This window comes from Triticum aestivum, chromosome 6B (genome assembly GCF_018294505.1).
Source record: "Triticum aestivum cultivar Chinese Spring chromosome 6B, IWGSC CS RefSeq v2.1, whole genome shotgun sequence".
Classification (NCBI taxonomy): Eukaryota; Viridiplantae; Streptophyta; class Magnoliopsida; order Poales; family Poaceae; genus Triticum; species Triticum aestivum.
In genome coordinates, this window is record NC_057810.1 from 201,960,991 (window position 1) to 201,986,056 (window position 25,066).

A 25,066-nucleotide genomic window follows, 5' to 3' on the forward strand; every position below is an offset into this window, starting at 1 on the left:
ACCTGGAGCGAGTCCAGCGCCACGTTGATCTGTTCGTGGGATGGCACGAGCGTTGTGGATCACGTAAGCGCGATGTCAAGGGCCACGATCCCCATTTTCCCTTCTGTAATCCTGAATAAAAGGCAATACAGAGACGCAGAAAAGCTGTGAAGTTTACAGCGCAAAACCATCGTGTTCTTCGTCTACCTAGAGCTCCACTCTCGCGTGTGTGTATTCATCGAGTTGGCACTCCGGGAGTGCTGACAGAGGCAGCTGTTGGTTTCGATGCGTGCAGAGATCTTTTGGGAACCTTTTGTAAATTTTATTTTCTTGGGATCCTTGCTCAATAATTTTCGGGACATATGTCTTCGTCCAATTTGTCTAGCAGTCTTCACATGTGTTTGTACTAATTGTACTATGTATATCTAATATAATGTGTGGTTATTAGATAATATCATATCATATTGAGATTTTACGAAGTCAAACTGAACGTGTGTCATCGGAAATCTTGAAATAAATCCATAATAAATGAGAAATGGGTTCCACCGCCGGCATATGCAGTGGCCGTTAATGTGGATGTTGCACTCTTTAAGGAGTCTCGACGGATGGAAATTGGCATGGTAATCGGGAACTACATCGGATATTGATTGCTGGCTTGCCGCGAGCATGTTGATGAAGTTACCGCCCCAGAATTAGCTGAAGCACTGGTGCTACGGTGTGCGGTGGCTCTCACCCGTGAGGAAGGATTTTCAAGGGCCATTTTCCAATCAGACTATTGGTCAATTATCCAGAGAACCAATGCTTCGATGGTTGATCGCTCGCCGGTGGGGCTCATTACTGCTGATATCAAGGAGATGGCGTCGGTCTTCTCGCTTGTTCGCTCTAGTCATGTAAACCGTTTGTCGAATGTCGCGGCACATATTCTAGCTAGATATTGCGAGTCCTTTAGTGACTATTTTTCATGTAATCCCGGATTGTATCCGGGAAGCACTCTCTATTGATTATACTTGATCAATAAAGCATGATATTTCTTAAAAAGAACGTCATGGACTGGGAATACAATTGTCCTTCTAACTATTCAACAGGTTGGTTCGCAAAATCAGCCACGTCCATCACTACAACACGGCAGAGCATACGAGGCGTTCTAAAATGCCTCTAGAGCCCACCAGAATGCCTTTAAACAGCTAGGAAGGCGTTCCTTGAAAATGCTAGAGACTATCGCGAAGGGAAAGGCTAACGAAGGCACTTTACAGTAACGCCTCCGAAGGTCAGGCATTCCACGGCGTTTGTGAAAAATGCCTCAAAAGCTCGCTTGCCCTTTCAGTTAGCGCCTCGAAACGAAAGCTAGCTACGTCAAAAACCGGTCGACTGACTGGGTCTTCTTTCAGTTAAAGCAATATATCCTATTCTTCTTCTCTAGCTACACCAGGTGGGCTTATCCCTATCGGACGACGCGCAGCACACAGCAACCAATTTGTAGCTCTTTTTTTCTATTTGGTACGGAGGGAGAGTTTCATGGTAGGCCCGGACTGGACAACTAGCACGGGTTGTATCTTCTGTAGTAGCTGCATTTGTGAAACAGTGTGCCCACTCATCCTTTTAAGGAGGCCGGGATCTCTCTCAGGGAGCGGTATGGGACTAAATTAACTAGACATCGTTTTTGTCCACATCTCTGACTGATGCTGCGGCAATACGTCTATTGATGAAATTTCCTTAGCGCCCCGACTGTAATTTGGTTTCAGACAAGTAGCGAAGCGGATGGACGACTCCGACATGCCATCATCGGCTCCTGTATTTTCTCTAATGAGAAGCATGCGCGATTCCGGCGAGCCGTCATCGTCGGCTGTCCTGTATTTTCTCTAACGAGAAGTAGATGGGCGACTCCGGCGAGCCATCGTCTTCGGCTGTATTTTTTTCATCAACTCAGCGTTTAAATTTTTAATTCGCAAGAGCCTCGTTGTCGCTGGATCGTTGCAAACAAAATCTTTGATATGCAGCACCTTGTCCAGATGCTGTCACCGCACCGGCCAATGGTGGCTAGCTTGCCGCATCTTCAAGTCGGAGCGACCATCCTACCTCGCCATTCAAGGTCTCTGCAACAACCCCATAGTCGCCCTGAAAGATTAGAAGGCGTTTTTCAAAGTCGCCTCAAAATCTCTATAAATCTGAGGCATTGCTGAAAAATGCCTCCAAAGCTGAATCATCTGAGGCGTTTTCCTATAATGCCTCCAAAGCTCCATCAATCTGAGGCGTTTTTCTATAATGCCACCTTAAAGCAACATTTTGAGGCGTTTACAAAACGCCCTTATAAAAACGCCTCCAATTGACCACCGTGGTGTAGTGACGGTCGTCGGTCACCTGTTATTTTCGTCCGTGGCAAACCGCGAGCAGAAAGAACACCCTCTCACGTATGCTCCTCGCCGAGCCATTATTTGCATGGATGCAATGCATGTGCAGCTGTGATCACTACTCGCCAACGGAAACTAAACTAGTGCAAGGCTTCTACGTATTGTCGCGACATTTATGTTGCGCATCTAACTATGTCCTAAAGCGAAAGCGGAGCATCAACAAGTTAAGAAAGTGCCTTTTGATCGAGCACATCACGTTCGGCGAGGAAAGCAGACTGAGTTTCATTAGCTTGATTTTGCGTACAGAAATGCGAATAAATCAGGTACACATGGAAACTGCATCACGCTGAGGCGATGGCTTAATGCATACAGAGAACAGCATTAGCCCTGTGGTAAACATCTACAGATGACTTTTAGGTAAGCTTCACGCAGTACAAGCACAAATCCGTCGTAGTCTAGCTGGTTAGGATACTCGGCTCTCACCCGAGAGACCCGGGTTCAAGTCCCGGCGACGGAAGTAACTTGGACCGAACCCCTGGTTCATTTTAGGCAAGCATAAAGCGGACTTCCCACACCGAAAGGGTGTCGCGGGCACAAGCGAACCAGACCGAGTCACACGCCTCTGCTGGCGTCGCGCGTCACGCACGGAGCGGCGCCCCGCCGCAGCCAAACTTTCCCCGTGCATGTGCGTGCATGTGTGGTTGCCATGGATCCGCAAGTAGCCGATGACGGTGCATACGTACGTCGGTGTATGTACGCTTGCTCCCCAACACGCCACCGACGGTGGTAAGCTTAACCGCACGTAACGTACTTTTCCCTAGAAGTTTGACTTCAGTCAACATGAAAAGAACCTTATAGGTTTGGTTCCGCAAAGTTCTTCAGTAATAAATACTCTTTGTTGTTGTTGCTATCGTGCTCGTACCATGACAAAGCAGAAGAAAAAAGAAAACACGATCAATTTCTTGTACAGGAGCCACTTGTAGTAACAGTAGCCCTGTCGAGTTCGGCCGCTCCACCGAAAAGAACTTGCCTACAGATCTCTCTCTCTCCCCTGGGCGCACTCCTGATCTTATTATGCGCAACCTTTGCAACCGTAAGGCCAGACAGGTTGATCCGATGGGTGTCGCCCAATCATGCGCGCACCTCCTGTCCATTATAAGTGTCAAACCGGCCAGACAGATCGGTCTGTTAGGTCTGATACCCAATCATCCACGTACGTACCTTAGCAGTGCAAGCGTGCGAAAATACAGAGACCACACGGATCCAGCCGGCCATATCGCTCACTATCTAGCATCGATCCATGGGAGGCAGACAGGGAAACACGGTGGTCATGCAGCGACTCAATCTATCTACTCTTCTGGTGTTTCGGCGCCGTATCGTGTGTGCAGCAGACGGGATGTCGATCCCAAGCTTCTATGAGGATCGATTGAGTAGCTGCATGGCCTCCTTGCCTCCTTGTGAGGGCATGTCCAACGGTGCCGCCTCCGTGGACACGAATACAAGACAGTTATCTAACGACATGTCTGAAATGTTCACCCACATTTCAAAAGTGAATTCAACGAACCGGATGAATTTGATGTACTGTCTGTGCGCTTATGATTTATGAACAGTGCTACTCTTGTTTAAGTGTGATAATGGAGTACAAAAAAGTTGAATCTGAATGATAAAAACTTGCATACATTAAGGCATAGATGTTTCCATTACAAAAGGATTACGCCGATACAACACCGTCTACGAACTGATGACAGTCCTCGGCAGGCCACTTTGCATACATTAAAGTATAGATGGTTCCACTACCAAAGGTTTACGCGGACAGAACACCATCTACGAACTGAGAATTCTTCGGCAGCTAAGATATATGACGGCTCACACTTAAGCCTAATCGGTAGACGACCTTCCCTCTCGAGCAGCTTCTTAATGTGAGGAACGGCATAGTGAATGGAACCCTTAAGCCTAATTGTCACTTAACCAAATCCGGTTCATCGTTGAACAGGATACTCAGCATAAGATTCATTCACTTTATTCAATATATCCTGGATATTTTGGCATCTTTTTGTGAAACATAGCCTGGATAGAAGCAAAGTAGCCAAGATCTAAGAGCATCTCCAATAGACGCGTCAAAAGACGCGCGCACGGTAAAATCATTTTTTAGCGCGCGCGATCAGGTTTTACGCGCTCCAGCGGTGACGGCAAAATAGCGTGCGCGGGAAGCGTTTGAGCGCGCGGGAGAAAGCGGCAGCTGGCACGGTAGATTTAGCGCGCCGCTTCGGGTGTGCCTACAAAATTCGGCGCTCGTCACGCGCTCAACCACACTGCCACGTGCCCTTCCCCTTGCCACCTCGCCGCTTCCAATCTTTCTCGCCGCTTTCCCCACCACCACGGCACCATCATGCCGCCGCGCCGCTGGGGTTCTTCGGGCTACCGCGGCGTCCGCGAGCGGCCCAACGGCTGGTACTCCGCCGAGATCCAGTCCGGCGACGTTCGGCTCGGCCTCGGCTCGTTCCGAACCGCGGACGAGGCAGCCCACGCGTATGACGCGGCGGTGTGGTGCTTGGAGAGGCCCCCGTCGCAGATGAACTTCTGGGACGTCTTCACGCGCGAGCAGGCGCAGCGCGTCGCCCCTCCGCCTCGTCTCATCACGGACCAGGAGCGTGCGGACCACGTTCGGCTGCAGCGCCGCCTCCTCGTCGCCGAGGAGGACGAGCGAGCCATGGCGGAGTGGCGCCGGCGACCGGAGGACGTCGCCGCCGAGAACGCCTTCTGACAGAGAGGACGGCAAGGCGCCGCACGGAGCGTGCTGATAGGCGTCGGCGCAAGGCACTGGCCTTATCGCAGTGTGATATCGTCGAGAATGGCGGGCAGTCGATCTTCTCCCCCAACGATCTGCGTTGGGATGACATATGGCTCGATACCTCGGACAACACCACCGAGGATGATGATGATGACAGCTGGGAGTCACCGTAGTTTTTCTCAGTTGCACCATAGTTTTTTCTATCTAGTTGCACCGTAGTTCTATCTATCTATGCTTTGGAACTATGTAAAATATCTTTGTATCCTTTTTTATCTATGTTATGAACTATATATCTTTTTTTATCTATGTAAAGTTTAAAAAAATGTTTGTGCAAGAGCGCGCGCTGCATTTTAGGAGCCAGCGCTGCGCGCCGCGTCAAACCTGGCGAAGGGCGCACCGTAAACTAGAATTTAACGCGCCGCGCATTCGGCGCCTCTTGGAGATGCTCTAAAATGTTGTCATCTGGAGAATTTGGTGGCTGACATACGATCCTAATGTCCCAACCACCGGCCTTTGCCGCCTCTAAAACTTTCTTGTTATTCACCTAAACATGAATTTTGGCATTGTCTTGCTGGATGTAATAAATAGTTTGATGACGGTCCTCAGCAGGCCACTTTGCCTTTATCGCAGGAATTACTCTCGTGACGAGGAATGTGCGACTGACTACCTCACAACCGGAATGGGCTTGAGCTCCAAAGCCCCACGTTTTCTGTTCTTGCTCTTCTTCAAGGCAGCCTTCTTCTCAACAAATGCCCACACACCGATCTTGCCATCAAAAGTTCAATTTCCATCAGCATCAAACCTCGGTCTTGCGACGGCACACAAGAACATCACTTTCTCTATGTAGTTCTTGTTCCTCACGCTTTTGTTCGGATTTGGTTCTGTGGGGCCCAAGTAAAATTTCTGGCTTTTCTTCGTGCGGTAGAACGAAAGTACCATTCTACACCCAGGAGCAAATGCTCCTGGTGTGAACAGTAAAATCAAAAAAATAAAAAAAAATTAAAAAATTCTGAAATTTTTTTGTGACATACTTTCACAAGTGTTTCTTGTGCATGAAAATTTTCATCATGAAATCACATTTGTGGAAGTCGTGTCGAAAAAAACAAAATCAGAGCTTCAAAATGCTTTTGTAAGTAACATTTTCAGAGCATCGATTTTGTTTTTTTACCACACCTTCCACCAATGTGATTTCGCGATGAAATTTTACGTGCACAACAAACATTTGTATAAGTATGCCACAAAAAAATTCAGAATTTTTTGACATTTTTTTGAATTTTTTTTATTTTATTGTTCACACCAGGAGCATTTGCTCCTGAGTGTAGAAACTCCACTTCAGCGGTAGAACCACTTTTCATATATATGAGTTTGATCATATCCTGCCTTGAACACATGATTTTCCGGACAGCTCCCGGGCACCAGCTGGGATAGGCAGTACCGAACACGTGCCTTCTTATTTTCATCTGTTAAGTCAGGCTTGTTGAACATATCTGTGCATGTATCTGTTAGGATAATCTCCTACCGGCCCCGCCTCTAGTTTCCTTGTATAGATGAGGCCGAGGACTGCCCTTGTACCCATATATACGTGCACCGTGCACCCGATTAATACATCGAAAGTTGCATTGCCTTCCACATGGTATCGGTTTTTTTCGATCCAACCCTAGCTTCCGCTCCTAGCCACCGCCACCGCAGCTCCTCGCCGCCGCTCTCCACCCGCGCCGCCGCCGCATCTCCTCACGCCGCCGTGCGCGCCTCCCTCCCCTCCCTCCCTCCCAATCCACCACCCCTCCCTCCCGAGCCGCCTCCCTCTCCCTGCGCCGCCTCCCTCCCGAGCCGCCGCACCCGCCTCCATCCTGAGCCGCCACACCCGCGCCGCCACCCCTCCCCTCGGTTGCCACGCCACACATGGCCTCTCCCCACTCCGCCGCCTCCCTTCCCTCCAACCCCTTCGAGGGTCCGGCCCCTCCTCTCGTCGAGGTCGTCCGTGATCTAGACATCTTCGCCCGCGTCCCCGTCGTGCTTGACTACGCCACCTCCACATATTACGCATGGAAAACCTACTTCTCCCTCGTCTTTCGCGGGTACCACCTCATCAATCACGTTGATGGCTCCGTTGACTCCGGTCTCATGTACGCGGACGGCAACTGGCTGACCATTAACGCCACCATCACTCGCTGGTTGTACCAAACCATCTCCAAGGACATCTTCCACACCATTGTTTGTGACACTGACGACGCGCAGATGGTGTGGGCGAAGCTGAACGGGCTCTTCCTCAACAACGCCCTCCAGCGCCGCGTCTTTCTTCAGCAGGAATTTCTTGGGTGCCATCAGCTTGACTCGTCTATTGACGATTATTGCATGCGCCTCAAGAAACTCGCTGACGAACTCCGCGACCTCGGGGAGCGGGTCTCCGACGACCTCCTTCTCAGCACGCTCACCGCCGGCCTGAACGAGGAGTTCGGCAACACGGCCTCCAACCTCACGTTCCTCCCGGACCCGACATTTCCTAGGGTCATGGCTTATCTTCGGTTGGAGGAGAGGAGGATGAAGATGGTCAAGTCCCGGGCCACGCACACGGCTCTCGCGGCGGGCACCTCCCGCGCCGCTCCCCCCACAACGTCGCAGCCGCCGCCGGCGGCGTCCTACTTGGCCCGTCTACCAGCCGCCGCCCCCTGCCCCTGATCGTCGCCGCGGCAAGAAGCAGCAGCAGCAGCACAACGCGCGGGGGGGGGGGGGGGGGCAGCCGCAGCAGCAGCAGCTGCCTCCGGCCCCCTGGGCCGCCGCGACCAACCCTTGGACGGGGGTGGTTCACGCGTACACGATTCCCGTACCACGGGCCCCCATCCCGGCTGGGATCCTTGGCCCCCGTCCCGGTGCGCATCAGACAATCCTCGCCGCCCCAGGCGGCTACCCCGTCGCAGCTCCTCCGTACACCGCGCCTAGCGGTTACGCCGCTCCTGGTGGCTACATTGCCCCGGGTGGTTACGCCGCCCCTCCGGCCGCGGCCGCCGCCCTCCTGCCGGCCCCATGGGACCCAGCCCTCCTTGCGGCGCTCCACTCCGCTCCTACACCCAACACGTACACCGGAGGCGGCGACTGGTATATGGACTCCGGGGCTACCACCCACATGACTTCTAACCCCGGTAACCTCAACTCCGCATTTCCAGTTTCCACCGCATGCCATATTACTGTTGGGGACGGGTCTTCCCTTCTTATTACTCATGTCGGTCATGCCACTTTTCCGTCTAACTCTACACCTATTCATATGTCTAATGTCTTAGTTTCACCTGAGTTAGTCACTAATCTTTGTTCCGTTCGTTCTCTTACACGTGAAAATCCTATAACTGTTGAATTTGACGAAGTGGGTTTTTCTGTTAAGGACGCCCGTACCCGGATGGTACTCCACCGATGTGATAGCCCGGATGGCCTATACCCGGTGAACTCCAACGCCACTTCAACATCCGCTCCGGTCGCTCTCTCGACCACGGTGGACCTTTGGCATGCTCGGCTGGGACATCCGAACCCAGCCATCCTTCGTCATATTCTTAGGACTTTTTCATTCACGTGTAATAAAACCGATGATCATACTTGTCATGCTTGTCGTCTTGGCAAGCACGTCCGTCTTCCGTTTAGCACGTCCTCATCGGTGGCGTCGTATCCATTTGAGTTGATTCATAGTGATTTGTGGACATCTCCTGTTGCCAGTAATACAGTTTTTTTATACTATCTTGTCATACTTGATGATTTTTCGCACTATGTGTGGACCTTCCCGTTGCGGAGAAAATCCGATGCACTCTCCGTTCTTACCACTTTTTACTCCTATGTCGCTACACAGTTCGGGCGTCTCATCCATGCCTTGCAGACTGACAACGGGAAGGAGTTCGACAATGTCGGGGTTCGCACCCTCCTCACCACACACGGCACGATTGTTCGTCTCACTTGCCCGTATACCTCGCAACAAAATGGTCGCGCCGAACGGATCCTTCGCACACTCAATGACTGTGTGCGCACCCTTCTTTTCCACGCCAATGTCCCGCCCCGGTTTTGGCCGGATGCTCTCTCCACCGCCTCTCTTCTCATCAACGTCCGTCCAACTTGTGCTCGTGGAAACTATGCACCACATCATATCCTCTTCAGTAGCCCGCCCTCATATGATGATCTTCGTGTTTTTCGGTGTCTTTGTTATCCTAGCATCACCTCCACCACTCCTCACAAACTTTCACCTCGCTCAGTGGCATGCATTTTTCTCGGATACCCACCAAACACCAAAGGCTATCGCTGCTATGATCCGGTTTCCCACCGAGTCTTCACTTCACGACACATTTACTTTGACGAGAGGTCTTTTCCTTTTCACCAGGTACCGCCGCTGGCTGACTCGTCATCATCACCCGCGCCTCCTGGTGCCTCTCGAGGAGGCCGCTCCCTCGCGCTTGGGCCATGTCCCGGCTTTGGGGCCCCTGCAGCATGCGGGCCCCCTCCTGGCTTTGGCGCCCCGGCTGCGCCTGGGCCGCGCTCTGGGTCCGCGGCGACGGACCCAGACCTCTCGTTGGTGGCCACGGCGCCCCCGACTCCCGTTGAGTCCGCAGCCCGGTCAGCGAGCGCATCTCCTACGCCTGACCCGGGCTCCTCGACGGCTTCCGCCGGCCCGACTGCTTCCTCGCCGGCGGCCATGGCGCCACCGACTCCCGTTGAGTCCGTAGCCCGAGCAGCGAGCGCTTCTCCAGCGCCCGGCCCCGGCTCCTCGATGGCCTCTTCGCCGGCTTCATCACCGGCCCCGCCGACTCCACCATCCCCACCGACCCCGCCGGCCCCGCCGGCCGCCCCGGAGACCCGCATGGTCACGCGTGCTCGCGCCGGTATTCACCGGCCCAGCAACCGTTATCCTATGGACGAGTACCTTCTTGCTGCCTCGACGTCTGCGCTGTCACCTCTCCCATCGTCCGCTCAAGCCGCCCTTCGCGACCCGCATTGGCTCGCGGCGATGCAGGAAGAGTTCGACGCGCTAGTGCGCAACCACACTTGGCAGCTTGTCCCGCGGCCACCCCATGCCAACGTCATCTCTGGCAAGTGGGTATTCCGGCATAAGACTCGTCTTGACGGGTCTCTCGAGCGCTATATGGCTCGGTGGGTGGTCCGTGGATTTCGGCAACGCGCCGGAGTTGACTTCACCGACACGTTCGCCCCGGTTGTCAAACCGGGCACAATTCGCGCAGTTCTTCAGCTCGCGGTCTCTCGCGCCTGGCCGGTGCATCAGATGGATGTGTCGAATGCATTCTTGCATGGCCATATTTCGGAGCAGGTGTTCTGTCAGCAGCCAACCGGCTTCGTCGACGCGGCTCAGCCTGATCATGTGTGCATGCTTTCCCGCTCTTTGTACGGGTTGAAGTAGGCCCCTCGCGCCTGGTACCAGCGGATCGCCGGCTTCCTGCAGCAGCTTGGGTTCTGCGCTACTCGCTCCGGCGCCTCGCTGTTTGTCTTCCAGGAGGATCCGGCAACCGCTTACCTGCTCCTCTACGTACACGACATCATCCTGATGGCTTCCTCACCCGAGCTACTTCGCCAGCATACTGCTCGCCTCAGTGCTGAGTTTGCCATTAAGGACCTCGGCCCGTTGCACTACTTCCTCGGCATTGAGGTGGTACGACGCCCCGATGGGTTCTTCCTCCATCAGCAGCAGTATGCCTAGGACCTTCTTGAGCGGGCGGGCATGCTTAACTACAAGCCTGTCCCCACGCCTATCGACACGAAGGGCAAGGTCTCTGCGCTCAACGGCTCCCCCGCGCCAGATGCAGGGTTTTACCGCTCCATCGCCAGCGCTCTCTAGTACTTGACACTCACTCGTCCTGACCTGCAGTACGCTGTTCAGCAGGTGTGTCTCCACATGCACGCCCCTCGCGACACTCATTGGAACCTGGTGAAGCGGATTCTTTGGTACATCCGCGGCACCACGACTCTGGGTCTTATGTTGACGGCCTCGCCCTCGACTAACCTGGTGGCCTACAGTGACGCCGATTGGGCTGGCTGCCCGGACACGCGATGCTCGACTTCAGGCTACTGCGTCTACCTGGGGCCCTAGCTCATATCGTAGTCGTCTAAATGACAACCTACGGTATCCCTCTCCAGTGCCGAGGCCGAGTATCGTGCTGTGGCAAATGCCGTTGCTGAGTGCTCGTGGCTTCGCCAGCTTCTCCAGGAGCTGCTCCTTGATGTCCAGAAGGCCACCATTGTCTACCGCGACAATGTCTCTGCGGTCTACCTCTCTGCCAACCCCGTTCATCATCGTCGCACGAAGCATATTGAGCTCGACATTCACTTCATGCAAGAGTAGGTGGCTCTTGGGCGCGTCCGCGTTCTTCATGTTCCCACCGCTTAGAAGTTTGCTGATGTCATGACAAAGGGGTTACCGACGCCTACATTTGAGGAGTTCCGGTCCAGTCTATGTGTCACTGGTGACGCATCCACTGTGGGGGGGGGTGTTGAACATATCTGTGCATGTATCTGTTAGGATAATCTCCTACCGGCCCCACCTCTAGTTTCCTTGTATAGATGAGGCTGAGGGCTGCCCTTGTACCCATATATACGTGCACCATGCACCCGATCAATACATCGAGAGTTGCATTGCCTTCCACAAGGCTTAAGGTCATTTGAATGATGCCTGATCTTCTTTTCCTTCAACCGACTGGAAACAGTGGAGCTCTTCATATGCATTGCCGCCGAAAGATCACATATAGTCGTCCACTGACCCAAGGGTATTGCCTCCATCACGGTAGTGTCTATCTCAACCCTTTTCCATCCGAGGTGGTCTTCGGTACAACCCCCCCCCCCCAAACGTATAAAGGGTAGGGCGGTCATTCTCACATGCCGTATTAAAATACCCGCCCGCCGTAGGCGTGCCTGCGTCGCTGTACGGCGATGTCACGTACGACCGCACGTACGCGCCCACGACCGCATGCACGCCCGCCCGCACTGCTGCGTACGCCCGAGTGATTAAAAAAACGATCGGGCGAACCCTATCTTCACGACGCCTCACCCGCCTCCTCTCGCACCGCCACCGCCGCCATCTCCGGCAGTACCTGGCCGACGAAAAAAAACCGTACGCGTTGTGCACTACGCCGACAACCGCCTCGGTCGGGCAGACGCCTCCGCCGCCGTCAGCTCGTATCCGGCGACAACCACCTCATGTCTGACGAAGGCAACGAGGTACGCGAGGTGCTGGCATAGTAATTTAAGAACGGATTTTAATTGCGAAGATGTTACGTGATGTTTGAATGGATCTTTGATTATATATGAACGTGTATAGATTGAGGCTGAAATAGGATATGACGGTGATGATGGCGGTAGCAAGGACGGATCATTGTCATTGGATGAAGACGAACATGACGGCGAAAATTATATGAGGTTGGATGAGTCTTACAGTGGCAATGTAAGTGGTCTGCATGTTCTCAACCATATTAAATACAAGCATCCGCGATGACAATAACATGTTTGACTGTGCACAGATAGGAGGGGATGATGACAATAAGGATATGGATGTAGATGATTCATATGCTGAAAGCGGAAGCCATGTAGGTTTAGATTTATGTAGGTTATTTTAAAGTGAAATTAAATACGCATCAAATCTTACATATCATATTTACAATTTGCGCAGATGGAAGTGGAAGGGTACTATCAGTGGAATTTTTTTGATGATGCCAATGATGAAAACGATATCGATGCATCTTATAATGACAGCTCGAGCAAAATAAGTAGTGGAAAGTGAATACATATGATAGTCCTTATACAACTACTTACTGACATATATGGTTGTTTGTACTTTTTTCTAGGAAGAGGATGGTGACGCGTGCAAAAACGATGATGATGCCGATGGTGATGAGTGCACTTTTGACACTGGGTACGATGAATACTAGCAAGAATCACTGGACGGGCATTGGATGGTGATGTCCATGACATTCAGTACAGACGAGGAGGCATATGATTTCTATAACGACTATGCGAAAAAGCGTGGCTTCAACATTAGGAAGGACAACTTGAAATATAGTAAGGGTATCTAGGAACATAGGCGCTTGAGGAGGTTTCTCTTTTCAAGGTCTAGGAAACGACAGGCCAAGTTTTCTACCATGGAAGGGAAGAAGCGCAGGCTGAGAGCAGAGACTCGGTGCTATTGCGAGCCCATCTAACTGTGAAGGTTGACAGAGAGCACTCCATTTGGTATGTCAGCAGTTTCAGCGATGATCATAGTCACACTCTTGCTAGACCGGATGAAGTTATATATCCTCGATCTCATAATCAGATAAAGGAATACCAGAAGCTCGAGATCTTAGCAATGGCAGGTGCTGGGCTGAAAAAACATTGGATTTATGACAACTTCGTTAGTAGGTACGGATCATATGCACGGGCTGGTTTCGGGAGGAGGAAGCTTTATAACATGTGTTATAGGGAGAAAATGAATTTGCTAGCAAAGGGTGATGCGGACACTGCGATTGGTATCATGATGACGAGAAAGGCAAGGGATCCAGACTTTTTCTTTGAGCACACTGTTGACGCAGAAGGCAAGCTGAAGAACATGTTCTGGTGTGATTCTCAGTCACGCCGGGATTACCTTGACTTTGGTGATGTAATCGTCTTCGACAGCACTTACAAGATGAATAGGTACGGAATGCCATTCATACCTTTTGTTGGTCTAAACAATCATCGTTGCACCACTGTGTTCGGTTGTGTTGTTGTGTCAGATGAGACGGAGCATACATATGTTTGGGTGTTGTAGACCTTCTTAAGAGCTCATTGTCAGAAGAAGCCGAGGTCTGTAATTACTGACGGAGACGCGACCATGATAAGGGCCGTCAGGAAGGTCCTTACTCACGTGTGGCATCGACCTTGTTCGTGGCATATTGATAAAAACATGCAGAAACACCTCCACCACAAGTCCCTTAAGGAGTTCAGGTCTCTTATTTACTATGCTACTACACATGATGAGTTTGAGGCAAGATGGGCAGCTTTTAGAGCTAAAATGGGAGTCGGAGAAAACTGAAACATGGTTGCGTAGGATGTACCGGAAGAAAAGGCTTTGGGCTACATCATATCTCACTGGTGGGTTCTTCCTTGGTATGCGGAGTAACCAGAGGAGCGAGAGTCTGAACTCTTGCCTTCATATGCATCTTGACTCTGGCATGACAATTGTTGATATGGTTGTGCATTATGAGAACTACATTGTTCGGCTCCGTGAGAACAAGTCACACGATGACTGCATGTCCACACAGACACTCCCTGTAGCAGTACTCGACGAGTTCAAATGCATTGAAAAAGCCACTGCCTGTGACTTCACTGCGGTGAACTTTTACCTCTTGCAGAAAGAAATGAAGAAGGCAGCGGATCTTGAGATCATAGATAGACTCAGTGGAGCCGTCAGTAGGAGATTCATAGTGGCATGGAAAAATAACACGCAATTGAGATTCAAAGTGGACTATACACCTAGTAATTCAGAAGAAACAGTGAAGTGCAGTTGTGATAGTATGAAATGTAAAAGGTCTTCCATGCAAGCATGTTCTTTATGTTTTAGCCAGGTTGAACATGAAGGACTTACCTAAGTGCTTAGTGCTGCGAAGATTCAACAAGAATGCTAGAGGTGGACTGCCCGTGAAACGCACTAGCAATCTTTTCGCATGGGGATGTGCAGGTACTAAGGAGAGAACTAAGTAGAGTGAGTTGACTATTTTGTCTGCAAAAGCAAATCATGCGGTATGTCATAAACCATTTCTATTTGATAAACTGACGGCTGCTCTGGAGGATGTGATAGCAAACAAGGACGTTGAGGAGGAAGATTATGTGAGACAGCATAGAGTTGCACATGATGATGCTTTTGTGCAGGATCAAGATCATGTTTTTGTTGGTGATCCAGAAAAAATCAATACGAAAGGAGCACCAAAAAGGGCAGAATAACAAAGGCCGTGGTAAGGAACCTAGCGTGACTACAAACGGTAGACCCAAAGGTTTTGATGAGAAACCTCCTGTACGTCTATGCGGTTTATGCAGAGGGAAAGGTCATTTCAAAAACAATTGTCCTCAGAATCCAAAGTATGTGCACACCTTTTCATTAACGTTCTTTTCTTGTTTAGTTCATACTTTACAAAATTTTGACGTATATTACAATCTTTCTATGCAGGAACATGGCATGATGATCATAGCAAAGAATTATTTCAATAAGAAGAACAACTTGTGATTAGAGTTGATGATTTATTTGGTTGTATTACAGAATAGTACTTACATATTTGTTTCGTTACATCGATACGGGAGACTTGTAATCGGTGTTTACTTGTGTCATATTTATTGGCACTATACTCGTTGTTCTTAATATGATATGCGACATACAAATTTTACGTTATAATATATATTTCTTGGCGCTATAGGCATTGTTTTTAATATGATATGTAATGTATACATTTTGTTTCGTACAAATATATGATTTTATGTATAAATCATGCATGTTGGGCGATCGGAGGCGCTGCACAGCCGCCGGTTGCTTTAATTTAAAAAAAAACGTTAACAGGCGCTGGCCCGCGAGTGGCGCCAGCGGGCGCAAACAGGCGGTACGTACGAGGAGGATTCAGGAGCCGCCGCAGGGGGCGATCCCGAGGCTGACGTCGCCCTCGGGTGCAGAGGGGCGCACGCGGGCCGATGTAGAATCAACCTCGGGGCCGGCAACGACCAACCCTGGAGCAACGCGTGGCGCGGGCCCGCTGGCCAGATGACGCGGCCCACGTGGGCCATGTCACGGCGAACGTGCAGCGCGGGCGAAGCTCGCCTCGTCTGGCACGCGCGATGCTTGCCTCGTCCGGTGCGCGCGACGCTCGTCTCCGAGACATCGTCATCATATATCATCTGGGTATTTTAAAACCCCAAATCATACATTCGCGAGAACACTCATTGAACATAAAATATAAATTAAATACTAAAATATTAAATGATTAAAATGTACTTTTAATAAATTTGTCAGGGTACATAAACTGGACATGTCAAAAATATTTGAAACTCACATAAAAAATAAAGCATCCACACACAATCCTCACCCATGAACACATAATATTTCAAAAATCACTTAGAATTCTCGTATGATATTTTTATTTTTGTTTCCTCTTCGCAAGTCGAATTACTTTGTTCTTCACTTCTGTAAGCTTATTTTTGGGGGACATAATAATTCCAGCTATCATTCTTTCTCTTAAACTATCAATAGATTCCTACAAACTAATAAAAATAATTTTATTTTCATCACTTATATACGATATAATGTACTAATTTTTCATACTAAAAATGTACCCACCTGAGAAATAGCAGTAATAATTTTTTCTCCGTTCCAGTATTGAAAACAGCGAAGGACGAACAACCCACATGAGTTCCTGTTTTAAAAAAACGTAAGTGCAATTTTCAAAGCACGTTAAGTAAGATAGCACTGGATCAATTAATGTATTTCAAAAGCACATACAATATGTAACTCACCCATATTCTTGTTGAGGCATGTCGTACGGGACTATAGGCCATGCGGACACATCCGGGAATGACATAATTGCACTGTCATTTGCATCTTGGATATCTCCTGCAAGTTGCTCTCTCTGACAAAAAAAAAATAAACACGTTGACTACATACAGTAAACAAATTATATGGTTAATTGTACACACATGAATACGAAACTTACAAATTTTTTAACGAATTTCCTGGTAGCTTCAGAGATATTTTCTTCCCCCCCTCAAAGAATCAAGAATTTGGAACTCTTTCTTTCTAGTGTGCATAACACATGTAATCCAATGGTTTTTATCCTTATTTAAAGCAAAATAAGCCTATTTCACAACTTAAATATTGTTAGTAAGCTTGGATTTCACATAAGATAGTAATGAAAATACAATTCTGCAATACAAACGGTACCTTCGGTTTTGCAAAATATTCGGTCATGCATCTGTCGAGAGGTTCATTTGCATGTGCTAAACCTTCTGGATCGTCTACCGACTTCCCTCCTCTTACTGACTTTGGGCGAGTGTTCAATAACCAGTAAGACCTATGTGTGGGTACAAGATATCTGTCCTTGACGATACTTGAATCCGATATGTACATCGCATAAGCGTCAATTACCTGAAATAAATGACTAAATTTAACATGGATGCAACATACTTAACACATGACATAAACATGACAATAAAAGTACATATATCACCGGATAACCATGCATCGTTAAGTATCTGGCAAACTCTTGCCGCAGAAAGTCCATCATCTTTACCGTTGTCGAATATTTCATGGTTCTTATGTTTTGGTGAGTGCTCGTACGCTTTCACGTACTATACAGCGGCACACACCATATCATCCACAAAATGATTAAATTGAGGGGTTGTTTCATTAAACAGTTCTACAACACAAGTCAATAAAGTTAAAGTACAAATTTGTACTATATAATTAAAAAGATATTCATACCATGTTTAACTTGCTCGTTTTTGCGAAACGTTTCGCACGTTTTCTCGGAGTCTTTTTAACATAAGGAGATTTCGTGTACTTTGACGCACACCGCTTTTGCTTCCCTGGAATCACCTCCTTCTTCTCTTCTATCTCGCTATTACCATCTGACACGGCTTGTGACACTTCTTGCTCATTTTGTTGCACTTGCCATCTTGCAGCTTCTATTTCATTGGTTTTTAGAGACGATGCTTCTTTTTTTCGACTGCTTTGGGACATCTATAGGATCCTCCTTCTCACCTTTAAAGCTACTCAAGTGACCAGTACTGAATTTGAACGAATCCCCTTCTTCAGAATCCATCATAATGCCCACTGCCATTTTGGCCATTAAGTGTGTGTTTGTCATCATACTGAAATTCTTTTTTAGGATACTTGTTTTCATACCTGGACCCACTATTCTGTCCATAGAGATTTCCTTCCTCCTCTGTCATTGTGCCCGGTTTGTACCGTACACCTGTTTTATTCATTTTCTCTAACAATCTCTCCAAAAGTAAGCCCAGTCACATGCTATATCTTTTTATCAATTTATCGAGTTTAATAGAGTGCATACCAGAATTGCTACATTTTTACCTGTGTGCATAACTCCGGCATACGAAACAATTCCTTACGAATTTCCTTCATTCATTCATAACCCGGTCCATAAAAGGCTTTAGGTTAGCAAGGACCTCGGACACATAGTCCATTTTTCTCTTTCCCGTAACGGATGACTTTCGGCTACTATGTTTCTTACTGCTTTCAGCATGTTCATCTACAAGTTTTTTCATTCTATACTCTTTCGTAATGCAATCATCAATCTGCAAAGTGAGTATGCAATGAAAACATGAGTACATAACATTCTCAATGCATAATCAATGTATTGTTAAATAAGCATTATAATATTACCAATCCATGACCATGACCATTTTCTAGGTCGTACTTGTCTCGTTTCTCCGCTTTAGATTCAGTCCAGTTTTTCATTAGTGGAACTTGCAACGACAACGGGTCATTTTTTGGACCGGTGGTTGGCTGCACCTTCTCCCAATATAAGTACTACAAAACAAATGACAAAATAAATTATGAACGCATAAGTTCAAGGAATATGAAATAGCATTAATTAATAGCATACCTGGAGTAGGGCTAGGTTGCCACATGACCATTGCCTCACACGGCCGTCCTGCTTGAGTTTACCAATCTCCGTCAAACAAGTTCGCAAAGTGAACACGTTAAAATTCAACGTGCTTATCTGCTTCACGTCATGCACCAACGCGTAGTACTCCTTTGGTATGGAGACAGCCGACATGGGTGCAATAATAGTCCCCAGCAAAACAAGAACAGCCATCCGAAGAAATTCATCGTCGGCGGATTTATTCCTCACAATTTTTTGAATCAAGTCATCTATCATTATGTGACCATTTTTTGTGAACATACTGAATAGGAATTTTCTTTATTAACTCTTTTCCTTCTGTCGCAAAAATGCCAAAAACATCCTCACCTTCATTCTTAAACCTAAATATTGAAAACACATAGTCCGGTCTAAGTGAAATAAGGCATTTACTGCCACTATCTTCTTGTATCATGAATTTCTGTTGTTTGGGTTATAACCTAACATCATAAAATGCAGCAAAAAATCTCTCATTTGTACTGACGGAATGATCAACATCTCTTCCAAGCTTGTTTCGTAGAACCTAAATCGCTGAGCGGTGGTAAATTTTTCAACGAGACTTATCCACTTCTCTATGGAACATGGAATCACACCATCGATGTCCATACTGCATGTTATTTTTTTTCCTATTAATACATATGATTACGCAATAGCATCGAGAGAAATTGTACGAGGCGGGAAACGTGACCTTGATCCGGGCGACAGCCGCCGAACAACGGCTGTAGCGGAGGGGAAAGCAGGCAGCCAAGCGTTGGCGATCTGCGCCTGCGGGCGTGGGGCAGTCTGTGGCAACACGCGCCATTGATGGTCGACGGTGATGGACGGTGCTGCACCTGCGGCGAAGTCGTTGCGCGCCTGGGCGATCGTGGTAGGGCGACTTGGGGGGCACGGGGCGGCGTACGGGGCGCGACTGGGCATGGGGCGGCGTACGGGGGCGAGTGGATAGGGTTCCGCCGTGCATGGCGGTATACGGCGATGGAAAGGAAAAATAATTAGTTCGCCGACTGGGCCAGGCCCGATAGCGCCCAACCTATAGCGACGGCGGCCACCGCCCAACATGCTAATGTTTAGTCCCACATTGCTTCTCGTCATGCTTATTCACCTGTTTAAATACCGTACTCTGCTTGCAATGTCAAGTCCTCTAGTGTGGCGGTATTACTTAAGTAGGTTAACGTAAATTATGCTCTGGCACTCCATAATCATGGAGTGTCACAGCAATAATTCACATTAATCTTCTTAAGTAAATCCGTCCGCACTACGGGACTTTTTTTCCATGAAATGCCGCTATTTTTTTTCACACACAACAGTATGCCACACAAGCACGCCTGTAAAATTAGGGTGTATTTCGACACTTGATGCATTTTCTATGATTTTCTCCGTGGAAATACCCAGAAAAGGTCTCCCGATGTGACGCAATTCCGTTCATACTCTGATTCCGTCGAAAATAGGTGTGCGAGCCGGTGGGGGTCACTCACACGCGCACGCAAAAGTTGGGTGCGTTTCGTCCATGTTGGCACATAGTCACAGTATAAAACTGGGGTGTCGGTCTGGGGTGACATGCATTAAGTAGGTGTTCCCTCTCGCAAAGCCATGAAACATCGCCATGTTTTTTTCACACGCAACAGTATGCCAAACAAGCACGCCTGCAAAATTGGGGTGCGTTTCGACACTCGATGCATTTTCTACGATTTTCTCCATAGAAATACGCAGAAAAGGTCTCCCGGTGTGACGCAACTTCCGTTCGTACTCCGATTCCGTCGAAAATAGGCGTGCGAGCCGGTGGGGGTCACTCACACATGCACGCAAAAGTTGGGTGCATTTTGTCCATGTTAGCACATAGTCACAGTACAAACCTGAGGTGTCGATCTGGGGTGACATGCATGAAGTAGGTGTTCCCTCTCGCAAAGCCATGAAACGTCGCCATGTTTTTTCACACGCAACAGTATGCCACACAAGCACGCCTGCAAAATTGGAGTGTGTTTTGACACTCGATGCATTTTCTACGATTTTCTCCATAGAAATACCCAGAAAAGGTCTCCCAGCATGACGCAACTTCTGTTCATACTCCGATTCCATCGAAAATAGGCGTGCCAGCCGGTGGGTGTCACTCACACGCGCACACAAAAGTTGGGTGTGTTTCATCCATGTTGGCACATAGTCACAGTACAAACCTGAGGTATCAGTCTGGGGTGACATGCATGAAGTAGGTGTTCCCTCTCGCAAAGCCATGAAACGTCGCCATGTTTTTTTCACACGCAACAGTATGCCACACAAGCACGCCTGCAAAATTGGGGTGCGTTTCGACACTCGATGCATTTTCTACGATTTTCTTCGTGGAAATACCCAGAAAAGGACTCCCGACGTGACGCAACTTCCGTTCGTACTCCGATTCTGTCGAAACTAGGTGTGCGAGTCGGCGGGGGTCAGTCACACGCACACGCAAAAGTTGGCCTACATTGGCCAAAAAGTTAATAAGTAGCCAAAAGGTTCTCCTACAGTGGCCAAAAAGGCGCGCGGGGGTTTACATATTAAGTAGTGTTTTTAATATAACTACTTAATAAATTAGATATTAAATAGTGTTTTTAATATATCTACTTAATAAATTATAAATACATTTTACATTAAGTAGTGCTTTTAATATAGCAACTAGCTCATAATAATTTTTTAATAAACTGAAAAATATTAGCTAGTAACGAAAAAGTCATAATCAATTATTTTCAAATAATCCATTATTTTTACTTATAAATTATAATAAACAATTTATTATTCTTACTTATAAAGTAAATAATAAAATTACATAAATATTATTAATCTAGTACTATTTTTAAACAAATAATAATAACAAACCGGCGACGGCGCGCGTGGGTCGGCCCTTAACTGTGCGCGACGGCGCGCGTGGGCTGGCCCTTAACTGTTCGGCGGAGCGGGGCAGGTTCGGCGGGGCTCACATCTAGAGTTTAGTCCCACCTCGCCCGCCGAACAGCGCCGCGACCGCCTTATATACCCGCATCCCACGCCCCTTTCGAACGCCTTAGAATCCCGCCCCGTGCCGCCACTGCCCCCTGTGACCGCCCTGTAGGCCGTACTTCGGCCGAAAGGCCGGCTGAGGGAGTCCTGGATTAGGGGGTGTCCGGATGGCCGGACTATGACCTTTGGCCGGACTCCAGGACTATGAAGATACAAGATTGAAGACTCCGTCCCGTGTCCGGATGGGACTTTCCTTGGCGTGGAAGGCAAGCTTGGCGATACGATATGAAGATCTCCTCCCATTGTAACCGACTCTGTGTAACCCTAGCCCTCTCCGGTGTCTATATAAACCGGAGAGTTTTAGTCCGTAGGACGAACAACAATCATACCATAGGCTAGATTCTAGGGTTTAGCCACTCCGATCTCGTGGTAGATCTACTCTTGTACTACCCATATCATCAATATTAATCAAGCAGGAGTAGGGTTTTACCTCCATCGAGAGGGCCCGAACCTGGGTAAAAACATCGTGTCCCTTGTCTCCTGTTACCATCCGCCTAGACGCACAGTTCGGGACCCCCTACCCGAGATCCGCCGGTTTTGACACCGACATTGGTGCTTTCATTGAGAGTTCCTCTGTGTCGTCGCCTTTTAGGCCCGATGGCTTCTTCGCTCATCAATCGCGATGCGGTCCGGGATGAGACTTTTCTCCCCGGATAGATCTTCGTATTCGGCGGCTTCGCACTGCAGGCTGATTCGTTCGGCCATCTGGAGCAGATCGAGAGCTACGCCCCTGGACATCAGGTCAGGTTTGGAAGCTTGAACTACACGGCCGACATCCGCGGGGACTTGATCTTCGACGGATTCGAGCCACAACCGGGCGCGCCGCACTGTCATGATGGGCACGATTTAGCTCTGTCATCGGACAACGCCCAGAGCGTCGCTCCGGTGTCTGCTCCGACCATTAACTCGGAGCCCACTACACCAGTCGGGGACGGACGGTTAGACGCCACCCCGGAAACTGCAATCTCTACGGCGATAGAGCCGGATACCAGCTTAGTCCCTCGCAAGGCCCGTGACTCCAAGGTGCCGGACTCTGATCCGGACTCCGTAAATCCCGCACCTCTTCCGATTAAGCCTGATTGGGCTCCGGTCATGGAGTTCACCGCCGCGGATGTCTTTCAGCACTCACCTTTCGGCAACATCCTGAATTCGTTAAAGTCCCTCTCTTTGCCAGGAAAGCCCTGGCCAGACTACGGCCAACACGGTTGGGATACGGACGACAAAGAAATTCGCAGCCCACCCACCACCCACTTTGTAGCCACTATCGACGATTTAACCGACATGCTCGACTTTGACTCCGAAGACATCGACGACATGGACGCCGATGAAGGAGACGATCAAGAACCAGTACCTATAGGGAACTAGAAAGCCACCTCGTCATATGACATATACATGGTGGACACCCCTAAAGCGGGGGATGGCGAGGAGAGAACGGAGGATGACCCCTCCAAGAAGCAACCCAAGCGCCGACGTCAGCGGCGCCGCTCTAAGTCCCGCCAAAGCAAAAACGGCGATTCCGGCACCGGAGATAACAATACGCCGGACAGTGCCGAAGACAACCCCCTCCAGCAGGATTCAGTACAGGAGGACGAAGGAGCCAGCCCTCATGAGAGAGCGGCCGACAAAGAGGATGAGGACGACAATTACATGCCTCCCTCCGAAGACGAGGCAAGCCTCGACGACGATGAATTCGTCGTGCCAGAGGATCCCGTCGAGCAAGAGCGTTTCAAACGCAGACTCGTAGCCACGGCAAGCAGCCTCAAGAAGAAACAGCAGCAGCTTAGAGCTGACCAAGACTTGCTAGCCGACAGATGGACCGAAGTCCTGGCGGCCGAAGAGTATAAACTAGAACGCCCATCCAAGAGCTACCCGAAGCGCAGGCTGCTTCCCCAACTTGAGGAGGAAGCAACTAAACCTACATCACCAGCGTACGATGCGCCCGATCGGCCACCCCGTGGCCGCGATAGAGAGGCCTTCAGGCCCTCGACCCAAGCCGCACCCCGACACCGCTCAAAACATACCAGAGTACGGGGAGACGCAACAGACCTGCGAGACATCTTGGAGAATAAGGCAAGGCAAACAAGATCGATCTACGGATCGCATGGGCGCCCCGCTTCACGTGACGCTAGCCGTCACGCCGGACATAATAAGTATGGCCCGGCCGAATACAACAGACCAAGCTCGTCCGAGCTGCGTCGCGATATAGCCCAGTACAGGGGCGCCGCACACCCACTATGCTTCACAGACGAAGTAATGGATCATCAAATCCCCGAGGGCTTCAAACCCGTAAACATCGAATCATACGATGGCACAACAGATCCTGCGGTATGGATCGAGGATTATCTCCTTCACATCCACATGGCCCGTGGCGATGATCTACACGCCATCAAATACCTCCCGCTCAAGCTTAAAGGACCAGCACGGCATTGGCTTAATAGCCTGCCAGCAGAGTCAATCAGTTGTTGGGAGGACCTGGAATCCGCATTCCTTGACAACTTCCAGGGCACGTATGTGCGACCACCAGACGCCGATGACCTAAGCCACATAATCCAGCAACCAGAGGAATCGGCCAGACAATTCTGGACACGGTTCCTGACAAAGAAAAACCAAATAGTCGATTGTCCGGACGCCGAGGCCCTCGCAGCCTTCAGGCACAACATCCGAGACGAATGGCTTGCCCGGCACCTAGGACAGGAAAAGCCGAAGTCTATGGCAGCCCTCACGACACTCATGACCCGCTTCTGCGCGGGAGAAGACAGCTGGCTAGCTCGTAGCAATAACATAAGCAAAAGCCCCGGCAATTCGGATAACAAGGATAACAACGGCAGGTCACGCCGCAACAAGCATAAGCGCCGCATTAACGGTGACAATACTGAAGATACGGCAGTCAATGCCGGATTCAGAGGCTCTAAACCGGGTCAGCGGAAGAAGCCATTCAAACGAAACCCTCAGGGCCCATCCAGCTTAGACCGGATACTTGATCGCTCGTGCCAGATACACGGCACCCCCGAACAGCCAGCCAATCACACCAACAGGGATTGTTGGGTGTTCAAGCAGGCAGGCAAGATAAGTGCCGAGACCAGAGACAAGGGGCTACATAGCGATGACGAGGAGGGGCCCCGGCCGCCGAACAACAAAGGACAGAAGGGATTTCCCCCGCAAGTTCGGACGGTGAATATGATATACGCAACCCACATCCCCAAAAGGGAGCGGAAGCGTGCTCTCAAGGACGTCTATGCGCTGGAGCCAGTCGCCCCAAAGTTCAACCCATGGTCCTCCTGCCCGATCAC

General features: G+C 49.5%; 1 non-coding gene across 1 annotated transcript; it reads left to right on the top strand.

Annotated features, from left to right (window-relative positions):
* Positions 1 to 2,771: 2,771 nt before the first annotated feature.
* TRNAE-CUC (transfer RNA glutamic acid (anticodon CUC)) lies at positions 2,772 to 2,844 on the top strand. The gene has a single exon. It is a non-coding gene; the product is annotated as a tRNA-Glu (tRNA).
* Positions 2,845 to 25,066: the final 22,222 nt, after the last annotated feature.